The sequence below is a fragment of a genome, unplaced genomic scaffold (genome assembly GCF_019419815.1).
Source record: "Pyrus x bretschneideri cultivar Hongxiangsu unplaced genomic scaffold, Pyrus_bretschneideri_v1 Contig56, whole genome shotgun sequence".
Taxonomy (NCBI): Eukaryota; Viridiplantae; Streptophyta; class Magnoliopsida; order Rosales; family Rosaceae; genus Pyrus; species Pyrus x bretschneideri.
Genome location: NW_025999794.1, coordinates 1,453,668 through 1,468,321, shown reverse-complemented (window position 1 = coordinate 1,468,321; position 14,654 = coordinate 1,453,668). Strand labels below are relative to the sequence as shown.

The 14,654-nt window shown below is 37.9% G+C and overlaps 1 long non-coding RNA gene across 2 annotated transcripts; it reads left to right on the top strand.

Annotated features, from left to right (window-relative positions):
- The first annotated feature begins 8,682 nt into the window (after positions 1 to 8,682).
- On the top strand, positions 8,683 to 11,385 carry LOC125471078. Of its 2 annotated transcripts, XR_007253355.1 has the most exons (3): positions 8,802 to 9,004; positions 9,177 to 10,615; positions 11,081 to 11,385. It is a non-coding gene; the product is annotated as an uncharacterized LOC125471078 (long non-coding RNA). The 2 variants fall into 2 exon arrangements; XR_007253354.1 differs by lacking the exon at positions 11,081 to 11,385 and having other exon boundaries at positions 8,683 to 9,004; positions 9,177 to 10,755.
- Positions 11,386 to 14,654: the final 3,269 nt, after the last annotated feature.

Genomic DNA, 14,654 nt, shown 5'->3' with positions numbered 1-14,654 from the left:
CTGTATGTTTGTATTGACGCAACTTTATTGGAGGATATATCTGCCGGCTTTATCATGGTAACGTTGCATTCTCTTTCTTGACTAATGTTAACCAGTTAAGCAGATATATTTGCATAAATTTTCAAACGCCATCTTGCTTTCACGCAACATCAACCCATACGCATGTCCGTATATGTTATAAAGAATCCCAAACCTATTTGAATTGTGCTGCTCACCATGTCAATCTTCACAATCCTTTGAATTTATGGAATTGGAAAGCAATCACACGTGTCCACACCTCCTTTTCACGTATGAGGATATACCACTGTCAACGTTCTTAACTGGGAAGTCAACAAAGATCGGTATGGTTGACCTTTGGTGGAGTTGGGATAAAATCTATAAGAACTAGACAACAAAGATTGAGGGGTCTATCTCTAAAGACTGGGCTACATCCATTGTAGTACTCATAAATATTGAATAAAGGTTACAAGAAATGCTTAGTAATACTCTAATTTGTTGGAGCAATATTAGAAAATACGAAAATAATAAAAGAATTTCGATGATAATAATCATAAAAAAAATCACAATATCAATTGTGTAAAAACAATATAAACAATGTAGAGAGAAAGTAAGAAAGACTGACAAACTTAGAGAATGAGGCTTGCATAAATGCAATATCCTAAAGGTAGAATTTTGCTCCTACTTGTGTGCTTTTAGTTTGGTAAGTGTCCATCTCCCAGGATTTAACAATATATAATCTGAAGTCAAAGCACTGCAATCTTTAGACTCTGGCTCACCTAATATATTCCGTACTTTCATAACACGACTCATAATTGAACAATGAAGGATGAGAGAAATTGAGTAGGGAAACCCTATTTCTCAGGAGTAATAATTAACTCAAAATTTCAACTTTCAACAATAATAGTTTCATGGGTTTATATAGGATCTAGGACACTGATTGACGACAATACGCAATGTAGTGCCTTTTTTATAAGATGGCACCATTTGAATAATATATACTGTTTGATACTAACGGTTAAGAACTTTTCATTCAAATATTGAATTAAATTTTATAATTACTAATATTTGTTGAGGCCCAGAAATGTCACACACCAATTCAACCAAGTCTTCGTCATGCAAGCCTTCATTCAAGCCCAAACACATGCCAAGCTGCGGATCGATAAGGAAATATATTTACAAACATGCCACACCATGGTAATGAAGTCGGATATCTACACAAATCACGCCATGCTCATGCCTATTCATCATGCCAAGCTTCCTCACGCTAGTCACTATTCATGCTAAGCCCAAGTCACATGCTTGGGGCTTGTCAAGTGAATTATGGTGTGGATGGTTATGGAAGGTTATGGGGCTACTCAAAATCGGGGTTATGGAAGCTCATACCCTTTGCATTTCACACAGGCAAACATTGGGAGAGAACTAGCCTAGTTTACCTCTTTCCTTAGCAAGCTAACCCTCTTAGTTAGGACTAAACTGGATTCCTGCATTAAATGTATGTTAAACCTAGCAAGTGAGGCATTTAATGCTGACTTTCCCTTCCTAGCTTGCATGTAACGACTTGTTCCTAATTTTACGGTTTTTATAATTTTAATAAGTGAATTTACAAAAATGCCCTTCGAGGCAAATGCGTTGACTTTCGTTGAATGCCGTGTTGTGTCATGTAAGACTCGTTTTCTTAGTGTATTCTCGCAGTACTCGTCGCTACGGACGCGTTGGAGCAAATATAATGTAATTTGGAGTTATAACAAAGATTCAACCAACCTTTAAACGTCGGGGGCATTTTGGTAATTTTACATTTGAAACACATGTTGTATATGGAGTAGTGTGACATATGGGACCCACAGATTGGTCCCCAAAATATCTGGAACCTTCTCTCCTTCCTCTTCTTTCCCGCAACTCTTCACTCTCTCTAACTCTCTAACTCTCTCTTGGCTCTTCTTTTCTCCCATGAAACAAACCACCATCATCACCAAATCTTTCGCCTTGTTGAACATCAAAACCACCATTATTTGCATGTCTTCACCACCATAAACCCAATTTTGAGTTTTGTTTCATTGAAAACGAACCTGAAACACAAGTTCAAAGAACAAGGTTTTGGGCCGAGACTTCTAGGCGTGAAGACATGCAGATAATGGTGGTTTTGATGTTCAACAAGTCGAAAGATTTGGTGATGATGGTGGTTTGTTTCACGGGAGAAAGGAAGAGTTGAGAGAAAGTTAGAGAGTTAGAGAGAGTGAAGAGTTGTGGGAAAGAAGAGGAATGAAAGAAGGTTCCAAATATTTTGGGGACCAATCTATGGGTCCCATGTGTCACACTACTGCAAATACAACATGTGTTTCAAATGGAAAATTACTAAAATGCCCTCGACGTTTAAAGGTTTGTAGAATCTTCGTTATAACTTCAAATTACATTCTGTTTGTGCCCACGCGTTTGAAGTGATGAGTACTACGAGGATACACCAAGAAAACGAGTTTTAAGTGACACGACACGGCATTCAACGAAAGTCAATGCATGTGCCTTGAAGGGCATTTTTGTAAATTCACTTATTAAAATTATAAAAACTGTAAAATTGGGAACGGGTTGTTACATTGCATAGACAACCAATGCGCGAAAAGCCATGAGGCACGCTACTAGAAGTAGCGCTTGCATTGGCCTGGGAAAGCTGCGCCTCTAGAAGACGCATAATGCAGGTTTCAATAGTGCAACTACCTTACACCAAAAGGGAAATAGTAGGAGGGCTAGGGAGAAAGGAAGAGGAAGACCAAGCCACAAAGGGAGATTCCTTTGAAGCCTAGTGAAGAACCCTTCATTTATAAAAGGAGGGAGAAAACCATTATGCAGAAGACAGAGAGAATGAAGAGAGGGAGAACCAAGAAACTTCAAGCATGAAGTAAACTTAGTGAGCTCCATTTAGCCTAAAAACATCCTTCAAACCTTAAGAATCATCGTTCATGCTACCTTAGTAATTCCCACAGTCTTCCATTAAGGATCCCAGCCATTAGAAACCTTATTATCACCCTAGGAAAGCCTAAATTATCCAACCAAGAATGCCATGCAATCATGCAAACCCCTTCTCTCTCATGTTAAACCAGTAATCTTCTAGCTTTCACACCACACTTCACTTGAGCAAGTCATTATCTTGATCAATCATGCTATCTTCGAGTCATTGATATTACTGTGGTATTTCCTAAGACAAGCTAACTCTTTCGAGATATTTCAGGACTTGGTACGAATCCGAACCAAGAAAGACAAGAAGACGTTCTCAAAGCCCAAGTCCACCTCGACCTAAAAGTCCCCGAACAATATTATAATATTTAAATTCCAACAATCCCCACATCAATGAAACATTAGGAAGAATTCGGAAGAGATGTTTTTTGGACTTGAAGCTACCCTAGTGAACACTTATCGAATTCACCGATGACGCAGTGTGTATAGGAGACATTGAATTGTTCACCATATATAGTAAACCAAGACAATAAGTAACACACATCTCTTATCCTGATATATTGTGGTTCATATGGTTGTATTCATTTGGTCCTGAACAAATCCCGAATTCATGAGAGCTTTAGATAATTTAGCCATCTTATTCTCATAAAAGTGACCCCACTTCTACTCTCATATAGGTGACCACTGATTAAGATTACTCTGCAATATTCCTCTTATTTATAATAAGATGTTAGTTTCATTAAGTATATACACCCTAAATCTTCTGTAGACAACACATTTCTCCCACCATAAGAATGAGGTGTATAATGTGTTAATTTCTTTGAATCATGCCTCACTAGTTTGCCTATTGAATTTAGACAATGGGATCTCCAATCAACCAAGTTAGGTTCTGTCCGGTTGATTCATTAGTTATGTTTAGCCTCTTTTCCCTCAATGATAAAACTTACTCTCTAATCAGTCTTTTATAATTGGTGCCACTAGGTTGACTACTAAGTAATTTGCTAACACTTGGGGGCAAACTCCCCACATTTAAGTTATTTTCCAAGAGGTCTCCAACCTTTCAATACCTTAAAAACACTATTTTAAGAGATAATATTTCTCTTCTAAAAGAAAATTACTTGTATACATCTATTTCACAAAGATAAGCGAGTTACACCCCACAATTCCCTTATATTGTGCTTTAGTACTATCAATATATCATTCTCCATACTTAAGAATTAGGAAACTATATGTTCTCTTAATCTATCTTCATTTCCCATGCCATTTACTAGTAACTCATGCTCATTAAAACTTTGCCTTTCTTCTTTCATAAAATTTGAATGTGATATAAATATGCAATCTCTAATATCAAATGCTTGACCAATTTTCCATGGAAGGAAAAATAAAAAGGGGCAGTCGGTGAGGAAAATTGTGGGTGAGAAAAATAATAAAATATTATGAGGTATGGATTGCTCTTTCTAGGTTTCCAAGTTTGGAGACTAATTTGGATGTTTGATGAATTATCCTTTTAAATGTTTGGAGTTTATTAAAATCAATTGGAACTTGGAGTTTATTTTTAATTGTTGTGTCCATGTCGTATCATGTCTTCGTTTTTAGAAATTTGACATATTTGTGTCTTTTTATGTAGTATTCATGTGTTTGTGTCTGTGTTTATGCATTATAGAAAATAATGGTCTACCCAAATTTAATTTGCAAAATTTTCTCATCTGTGAAAGAGCTTCAATACTTTCTAAAGAAGACCTACATGAGTGCAAGCTTGAAGAATGGCAAGAAATGTCAAGTGGTTTTGTTTCAAGCCTAGCTCCACCATAGATTGAGGGCTAGTTTGGTATTGTTGTGCTTTATAAAAAAAGTTGCTTCTATACTGTGAGAATAAACAACTATAAAATAAAGCAGTGGAGTGTTTGTTAAATTTTATTTTGTTTTTGTTTTTGTAAAAGTGCTCTTAGCAACAAAATTAAGTGTACGAGTGTTTGGTATCATTTTATATAAACTGATGTGATTATGTTAAATGACTAAAAATGATATGATGGAAATGATTTAATAATTTATGAATGCTGATAAACTCATCCCACTGCCTTATCTCCTGACCCACTTTTCAATAAAAAATTTGACGCCAGTATTAAACGTAAATAACATCTAAGGACCAAAGCTAAAAAGAAAAAGAAAGGGTAAATTACACAAAGCTACCTCAATTATGGGTCGAACCATAATCTCATACCTCATGTTTTAAACATTACAATGTCATACCTCAACGTATGAATTCGTTGCAATATCAAATCTCCGTTAAATATTCTGTCAATTTCGTTGTTAAGTGATGACGTGACATGGGCGGGGTCCAGTCCTCACCTAACTGAATTTAAAAATTAATAAATTATTAATTTTTTATGGGCAAAAGACTGTTTACCATCCTGAAGTTTCGTGGTTTTCAATATTTAGTACATCAAGTTTTTTTCGTCCCAGAGTCATACCTAAAGTGTAAATTTTGGGACAGTCTCATACATCCGTTAGTCCAACTGTTAAGTCTACCGTTAACTTGTGACGTCACGCCATGTGGACAATGACTGGGTGCCACGTGTCATTAAAAAAAATAAAAATATTAAACTATTAAAATAATTAATTAAATAAAAGTAAAAAAGAAAAAAAAAAAAAAAAAAACCAAGAACACGTTTGTCTTCCCCACCCCGACCCCCCCTCCATTCTCCTTCCCTTCTACCTCCCTTCTTCTGTGCTTGCTTGCTTCTTCCCAGGCCCCGTGTCCAAACCTATTTCCGTCAATCTCATCCTACAAACCCCTCATCCGACCACCATTCTAAACACATCCCCTCCTTTGTGGATCCACCCCCATCCCCTCCTTTGTAGATCCACTCCATTCCTAATCCCACAAACATGGAGAAAGGAAGACCCATCCCCACCGTCGTCCGAGCACTTTTCTCCCTTCGCCGGAGACCTCGTCGGCTCCATCCTTGATCTAGAAATATACGGCTTCTCTCTCTCTCTCTCTCTCTCTCTATGGCTCTCTATCTCTCTCGCAAAGCTCCCAGAGGCATCTCCAATGGCGGTTATCAAACCCTAACCAGGTATCGTTGTTGCACATATATATTATTCCACTTCTCAATCAGCAGAAAAAATCACAATTTTCAAATCTGAATGTTTTTTTTTTTTTTTGGAACTTAGTTCAAACAATTTTATATTCAATCCTCTATTGTTTTTGTTTTTTGGTTTGATAGTATCTGCCTGAACACACTTGGATTTTGGAGCATTTTGGATGAATTGTTATCCAAATCTTGCTGCTTAGCAATAGTGCTTGAAACTTGCTGTGATTTTGGGTTGAAGGTTGCAGAGTGAGTGGGGTCGGTGATGGGAAGAGTTTCTGCAAATTGAAGCTACGAACCCTGCAAAGGAGGCGAAGGGGTCGGAGATCTCAGATCAGGTGTGGCAAATGGAGGACTGGAGGGCGGCAACGGAGGATCGGATGGTGGAGAGGGCGTGATCAGAGTGGTGGAAGGAAGAGAGCTGGGCGAGGAGGTCGGAGTGGGAGAGAAGGGAGGGTATGGGTTGTACAGGAAAGAAGGGAGGGAGGGGGTTGAGGGAGGTAGAAGGATTGTTTTTTTTTTTTTTTTTTTAACTTTTATTTAATTAATTATTTTAATAGTTTAATTTTTGTAATTTTTTTAATGACATGTGGCGCCCAGTCATTGTCCACATGAGCGCCACATCATTAGTTAATGGAAGATTTAACAGTTTGACTAACGGATGTATAAGATTGTCTCAAAATTAACACTTAGGTATGACTCTGGGACGGAAAAAATTTGATGTTCCAAATGTTGAAAACCACGAAACTTAAAGGTAGTAAACTGATATTTACCCATTTTTTTATTTAACAATTGTTATATTTTTTATTTAACAATTTATTAATAAATTGGTAGCAAACTAACAATTCAATTGGTCTATACACTATCCGCAATTTACCATATCATAGATGGCGTCACTGTTCATAGGATACTTGACTAGGAAAGTCGGCATCGAAAGACTTTCCACCATGTTCTTCAAAACAGCAACCTGCGTCGTGGTAAGTGGCACCACGGTTAAGAGAGGAATTAGACGCGAGGCTGCAACAGAAAACTTGGGTGGAGCAGCGGTTACCGGAGTGGGATCGGCTTTGTTGAGTCTCGTATGCTTGACAATTCCGACAGCTACCTCCACATCAGCAGGCATAATTTGGCCACATGGGCCGGTGCCTACTACGATCTCGTCTTCCTCGATGAAGATGGCGGCGAGGATGCTGTCGTAGAAGGTCTGGACGTCCATGTCGGCCTTGTCGGACATGACAGCAGAGTAGACGAAGAAGAGAAGACGGAGAGAAACGTGAGGAGGGAGAGAGCAAAAAATTAATATTTAATTAATTTTTAAAGTCAATTAGGTGATGAGTAGACCCTGTGCCTGCCACGTCATCACTTAATAGTAAAATTGACAGAATATTTAACAAAGGTTTGACATTGCAACGAATTCATAAGTTGAGGTATGACATTGCAATGTTGAAAACATGAGGTATGAGATTGTGGTTCGACCTGCAGTTGAGATAGTTTTGTGTAATTTACTCAAAAAAAAAAAAAAAAAGGCTTTTCTCTATTCAATATCTCTTTGCAACTATCTCAATTCCTTCAAATAAATATTTTCTTTTGTCAAGATGTGAAGGCAAAGAGTCTCACATAGGTGAAAGAAGCTTATAAGAAGTTGATTTTTCCCAAGTTGCCAATTAGTTTTATGGTGGAACTTCAAATTTCTTCATTTTTTGTTCTTAGAGTTGAATCATATATAATAGTTGGTCAAAACATTTTACTAATGAAATAATTATTAAAAATTAAAAAAAAAATGGGAGACCAAAAGCAAAAATTGACAGTAGTTGTTCAAAACATTTTACTAATGAAATAATTATTTAAAAATTTGAAAAACAAAAAGGGTGATGAGAAAAAGGAATTGGGGTTGTTTGGAAGTGGGGGAATGGGTTGTCGCAGATGCGAGAATGGTGAGGATAAATTTTGAAAACGCGGCATGAGATTTAGTCCTGGAATTTGGAAAGAGGAGGTGAGGGGCTTGAGTTAAGGGCTTGGAGAGATGGAAGGAAAGTTGCAATCGGTTGGAGAGTTGGAAAGTGGTTGACTTTGGAATTCTAACTGAAATTAAAAAGGGAAGTGAGGTCTTGGCATGAGTGAATGCTTGGCTGAGCTTATCAGCACTCTAATATTTTATTTTTTATATATTTATAATCGCTCTCTTCTCTTTCTTGTTTCTCCGTATATTTTTTTAACTTTTTAGCCAAATGATCTTAAAAATTAGGATAATTTTCACTTTGAGTTTAAAATTGATAGAACTAATCTCTGAGTTTGTCTACCAATAATCACTTTGGACATTTTGTGAAAAACCAACATTAAATAAGGAGAAAATGACTAAATAACTTTACTTTTTGTCAAATTATTTTATCTCATTGTTTATTAAATTAAGAGTATATTTGTCATTTTGGTCTTTATGTAACATAGATTTTTTCACAAAATAACCAAAATAATTAACGGTGGACAAACTCATAGATCAATTTCAATTTTAAACTAAATTTTGTAAACCAAATTTGCAAATCAAAGGATGTGTCACCAATTAAAAATAAACACGCGTTAATCAATACTTAATAATAAATAAAACCTAATGAAAAAGATTTGAATTTAACAATAACGACAAAATAAAAGTTAAAATTAATAATACCAAAATTGACTTTTAGTATAAAAATATAATTTTTCGTTAAAATGAACGGTAGTTAAGTTTTTATTAAAATTCCTAATAATATTCCAATCGTTAACGCTGACTTTATTTGGTTTACAACTTTTTTTTTTTTTTGTTTTCTTTTTTATGTCTGGTTCATCTTCTTCTTCTTCTTCATCCGTCTGATATGACGAAACCCACTCATATCTCAAATCTGAATCTTCTCGGTTCCGTTCCCAGACTGAGTCCAAATTCACCACAGCAACCTCCAGCCGCATCTCTCCTCCTCCGATTTGTGTTTCATGTAAGAATCCCTAAATTTATTCACCTCTCTCTTTCCATTTTCTCTGATTCTTCTGATAATCCAATTGATGAATATTATATAAAAGATTACAACTTTATTTTATTTGGATTAATAATTGTTGAACAAGTCTATCTGGGTCATTGAGTTTGATTAAATTGATTTGTCATTTCAGTAAGTTGTGTGTTGTTACGAGAAATCGGCAATGGTGTTGTACTTGTAGTGTTTCAGAGGGAGTCATTGAAAAATATGGAGTGGGTATTGGAATTGGATGTACTTGCATGCATATGGCTATAGATGCAAATGCAAGCTTTGAAACCACTTGTGTTCTCTCGCTCGCCTCTGTATTTCCAGTACCTTCCCTGCAGTGCAGCCCAACTTTCCATCTCGCTTTTCTCATCTCTATCTTCACCCACCAGAATTCCAAATCCAAACGGAAACTCTCACATCGCCGATTACCATGTCAATACCTTCGAATTCACCAAAACCCAAGCCTCCTCAATCTCAATTCGATTCTCATGGGTCATATCCCCTGAAAAGCCCCAATCTGTGCATAGCTTTCTTCGATAACTTGGATTCTCTGATACCCATGTCCAATCCGCTGTGCGTGTCTCGCCCCAGTTTTTGTTTTCTAATATTGACAAAACCTTGAGTCCTAAGCTCGAGTTCCTCCAACAATTGGGTCTTTTTGGTTCTCATCTTCCTAGGTTCATTTCCAAGAATTTCACACTTTTGACTATTAGTTTGGACAGAAAGTTAGTACCCTGCATTGAAATTCTAAAGAAAATCTTGGGGATTGATGAGAATGGTTAAAATTTGATTCGGGTTTTATGCATATGCAATTGGGTAGTTGCAAAGGACCCAGAATCGAGATTGTTAAGAAATAGTGCCTATATGGAGAGTTGTGGAATTGTTGGTTCTCAGCTTTCCATGCTGTTGAAGAGGCAGCCATGGCTTTTCATTGTTCAAGAATCTGTACTTAGATGCCTTGTTGCGCGGGTAGTGGAAATGGGTTTCTCGTTGAATTCTGGGATGTTTGTTCATGCTCTGTATACTGTTAGCTGTATGTGAAATGGGACAATTAGTAGAAAATTGGACTTGCTTTGTGATTTTGGCTTCTCAAAGGATGAATGCATGGAAATGTTTAGAAGAACACCAGGTTTGCTTAGGACCTCAGAGGAGAAGTTAAAGTTTGGAATTGATTTCTTCTTGAATACGATTAAGTTCAAAAAGTCGGTATTAATTCATACACCTTGGATTTTGATGTATAGCATGGAGAACCGAGTGAGTGCTCGATATGGGGTTTTAGAGGTTATAAAGTCAAAACAGTTATTGAAGAGAGATCCAACTTTTTATGATGCACTTATTTTGCCGGAGGATGAATTTTTTGACAAGTTTATATCAAGATTTAGAGGTGATGCAGAGAATTGTTGGTTATTTACAAGACTCATCTGCTTGATTCTACTGACGAAGAAGATTCTTAGTACAATCCAAATTTTCATCTTCCCAGGTGGTGGTTTTGTGCCCACTGCCCAGACAGATCTGAAAAATTCATTTACGCCTTGTCTGGAGAATGAGGTGTCAGCTCAGCTTGAAGCGTGAAAAGGCGACAGTGTAAGACAAACTTTCTATGTTCTGGATTACCATGATGTACCTAAAGTTTTGGATATTCTATTTCTGCATTCTTTAACTCTCTTATGCTGCATTGAGAAAACAAGTAAGATATGCTATCCAAAGGTATATTTTTTCCTTTACTAGTTTTCTGATTGTGTACCGCGGGTCTCTGAGTAATGTGGCTGTTATTTCGGCTTAGTTGCGTTGTGTTGTATGTAGTCTTGTACGGATTTTATCATCTTTGATGCTTGTTGGCAGCATCTAGTCTCGATTGTTTGTTGGGATGAGGAGGAAAGAAATACCAAAAATACAGAAAGGTTAAGGAGGAAAGAAATTAAGAAACTTCCTTATCATATCGTTTAGCATGAGAAGACTTATTGATACAGTAACCTATTTCTTTTTGTTTATGTTGGAGCTACATTACACGAGTTTCATTAATTGGTGAACGGGATCACGGCGTAATAGGTTTATAGGAAAGAGAGGGCAGGCTGGGAAGTTGCTCTGCCTCTGCATCGGTGGGAGCTTGGCGGTCTCCGTGGCAGGTATGCATACAGAGGCAAAATTCAGCAATGCAGAATCCAAAGCCTCCGGCTCCGGGGTGCGACTTTGCACACGACTGGCTACAGTCCGGTAGCTTGCACAAAGTGGGAGGGTTGGAAACTTCCTTGCTCTTGCAAAGATGCCATGGCTTAACTATGTGGCTTTTACCTGTGGAAAATTGGACAATTGTACAAAAAGTAAATTGAAAAATAGAACATCTCTATGTTGCCCGCGCGCATCCTTCTAAACAAATAGAAACTTGACAGCTCTTTATTATATATATTTTTTTTAATTTTAAAAAATTGCCACATGTATCCCCATCAGAATTTTGTGACACGCCATATTATTGTACCCTCCACACCAAGCACCCGCCGGACCAACAACAGCCCACCCCAGGTGGCGGCGGCGGCGATTTCATCGCCAACGCCCCATCTCCACACTTTTAAAAATTTTGCATTATTGAGCAATAATCTAGGATTTGCTATGGTGCTCCGGATTTTTTTACTGTTATATCCTTAATTTCAAAAATCAAAATCAGAATCTAATGATTGAAAACTCTGCTGAATATGTTATAACATTATTGAATATAAATTCCTATGGGAATAGTGCACGCTTACCCTGAAAAGAAAAGAGGAGGATGGAGAGGATAATTAGGGTTCCAGCAAAGCGGTTCATCTTGATAAATAGAAATTGTTACAAAGGAATAAGGGAGAAATTCATTTTATATAAAGGGGAAGTATAAAGAGGAAGCAGATTATATACAACATGATCCATATGATCCATCCAAACCCTTCAACATAGAAGCTAACTATTTCCATGACCTAACTACTCGGCCAGTCAGTTGTTCCATGCAAATTGGGGCACTTGAAATAACCCAATATGAAGTTTACATTTTTTTTTTTTGGGGTAAATTACATTTTACTTTCTCAAGTTTAGGATCAATTTCAATTTTATATATCTTTAAAACATTTCAATTTCATACATTTACTTATCATTTTATTTCAATTTTATACATTCGTTAGAAAATCTGTTAAGTTAACCGTTAAGTGATGACGTGACAAATATGAGATTCCCATTTGTGCTGACGTGGCTGACACATTTGTGCCATGTGGCTAAAACTTAATAAAAAAAAATTTAAAATATTAAAATAATTAAAAAAAAAAAAAAACAAAAGAAACCTAGAAATCCCATTCCCCCTTCATCTTCCCCACCCCCCAAATCAGACACACTCCCTCTCTCTCTCTCTAATCACCCTCTTCCTCCTCTCCCTTTACCTCACCTCCCGCCACCACTCCCGGGCCTAGAAGGCCCAGACCAAGTCCATCGCCTCCGTCTAGCCGGGTCGCCATGGCCTGCAACAATCTCTCCCTTCTCACCTTCATCTTCACCTTCTTGGCGACGGGAATAATGAAGAACTTCCATCGCCATCGGATTTGATAGGAATTTGAGGTAAACTTGATCGGAATTTACCTCGGGGGGCTCGTTGATGATGGTTTTGAGATCGAACATGAGCCGGAGCTGCGCCAACGATGCCATCTCAGTTGCAAATTGTGGAGCAGAGAAGGGAGTTGTGAACACGAAAGTTCCTTGAAACAAGAAACAAGAAATAACGTGTACAAAATAATATTTTTGTGTTTAATGATTTTGGGGTTACGATCTCTTTGTAATTTGATCCTCTGATTCTATCTCCGTAAGATGTAGATTTGTTGATCCAAGGGCCGTCGAGGCTTGATCTTGGATGAACAGTTGTAAGTTTCTTCAAGGGCCTTCGTGGCTTTGATCTTGAAGGTTGATGGAAGTTTCTTCAAGGGCCTTCGGGGCTTGATCTTGAATGTTGATGGATGAGCGGATCTTCAAGGGCTTTTGGGCTTGATCTTGAAGAACGGTTGGTTTTCTTCAAGGGCCGTTGACGCTTAATCTTGAATGTTGATGGATGAGCGGATCTTCAAGGGCTTTTGGGCTTGATCTTGAAGAACGGTTGGTTTTCTTCAAGGGCCGTCGACGCTTGATCTTGAATGAACAGTTGGTTTTCTTCAAGGGCTTTTGGGCTTGATCTTGAAGAATGGGTTGGTTTTCTTCAAGGGCTTTTGGGCTTGATCTTGAAGAATGGGTGTATGGGTTTGTTGAGGTTGTTGATCCAAAGGGCCGTTGGGGCTTGATCTTAGGATGAACGGATGATGAATGATGAACGCTTTCTTCAAGGGCCGTTGGGGCTTGATCTTGAATAATGGTGGGAGTTCTTCAAGGGCCGTTGGGGCTTGATCTTGAAGGTTGATGGATGAGCGGATCTTCAAGGGTTTTTGGGCTTAATCTTGAAGAACGATTGGATGTGTGGATTTGTTGAGGTTGTTGATCCAAAGGGCCGTTGGGGGCTTATGCTTAGGATGAACGGATGAACACTTTCTTCAAGGGCCGTCGGGGCTTGATCTTGAAAGAGGATTTAACGAAGAACGAAGAGAGCTTTCTTGATCCTTCGGAATTCTTGGGAATTTGGATGGTTGGAAGCTTTGGAGTTTCAAAGCTTCAAGGATTTGGGGAATTCCTCTTCTAATTTTGGAGTAGAGAAATGTATTTGTGAATTCCTTGATGCTTGATACCTTGATGGAGAAACCTATTTATAGGCTTTGAGAATGAATCACCACCACAAAAATATTTTTTTCCTTTCCAAGCACCATTGCCTAATTTTCCCACTTAATGCAATATTGAAATTGAAGTGGTGTAACTTATGGCCTAATTTCCCACTTAATACCATTTTAAACTTGAAGTGGTGTAACTTATGGCCTAATTTCCCACTTAATACCATTTTAAACTTGAAGTGGTGTAACTTATGGCCTAATTTCCCACTTAACACCATTTTAAACTTGAAATGTGTATGCTTTGTCATTGCCCAAATGAGAAAAACTTGCTTTGATCCGTAATGGATTGAAGTGTGCTTGCCTTGTCATTGCCCAACATGAGAAGAAAAACTTGTTTTGATCCTCAATGGATTGAAATGTGCTTGCCTTGTCATTGCCCAAAAATGAGAAGAAAAACTTGTTTAATCCTTCAAGGGTATTTCTTCCTATTTTGTTGAGTCACACGCCATGTGTACAATTTGTACAACACGTGGCGTATGCCATGTATGCCTTGACACGTCAAAACTTTAATTCATTGGTGAACATTTGTTTCACCGAAATTTCGATGTCTACAGGAGTGTAGGAGGGAAGGAAAAGGTTGATCTGGGGAGAGAGAAGGAAAGGAAGGTGAAGAGAGTGGAGGAGAGGGAGAAGGTGGGTCGGGGAGGTGAAGAGGGAGAAGTGAATCAGAGAAGGGGTGGCTTGGGTGGCAAAGGGTGGGTGATGGGGGATTGGAGAAGGGGTGCTTTGGGTGGGTAAGACGAAGGGGGTGGAGGGGGTGGAAGGGATGGAGAGGTCCTCAGTGAGGAAGACGAAGTCTAGGTTTCTGTTTTATTTATTTATTTATAATTATTTAATGTTTTAAAATTTTTATTAAGTGTTTA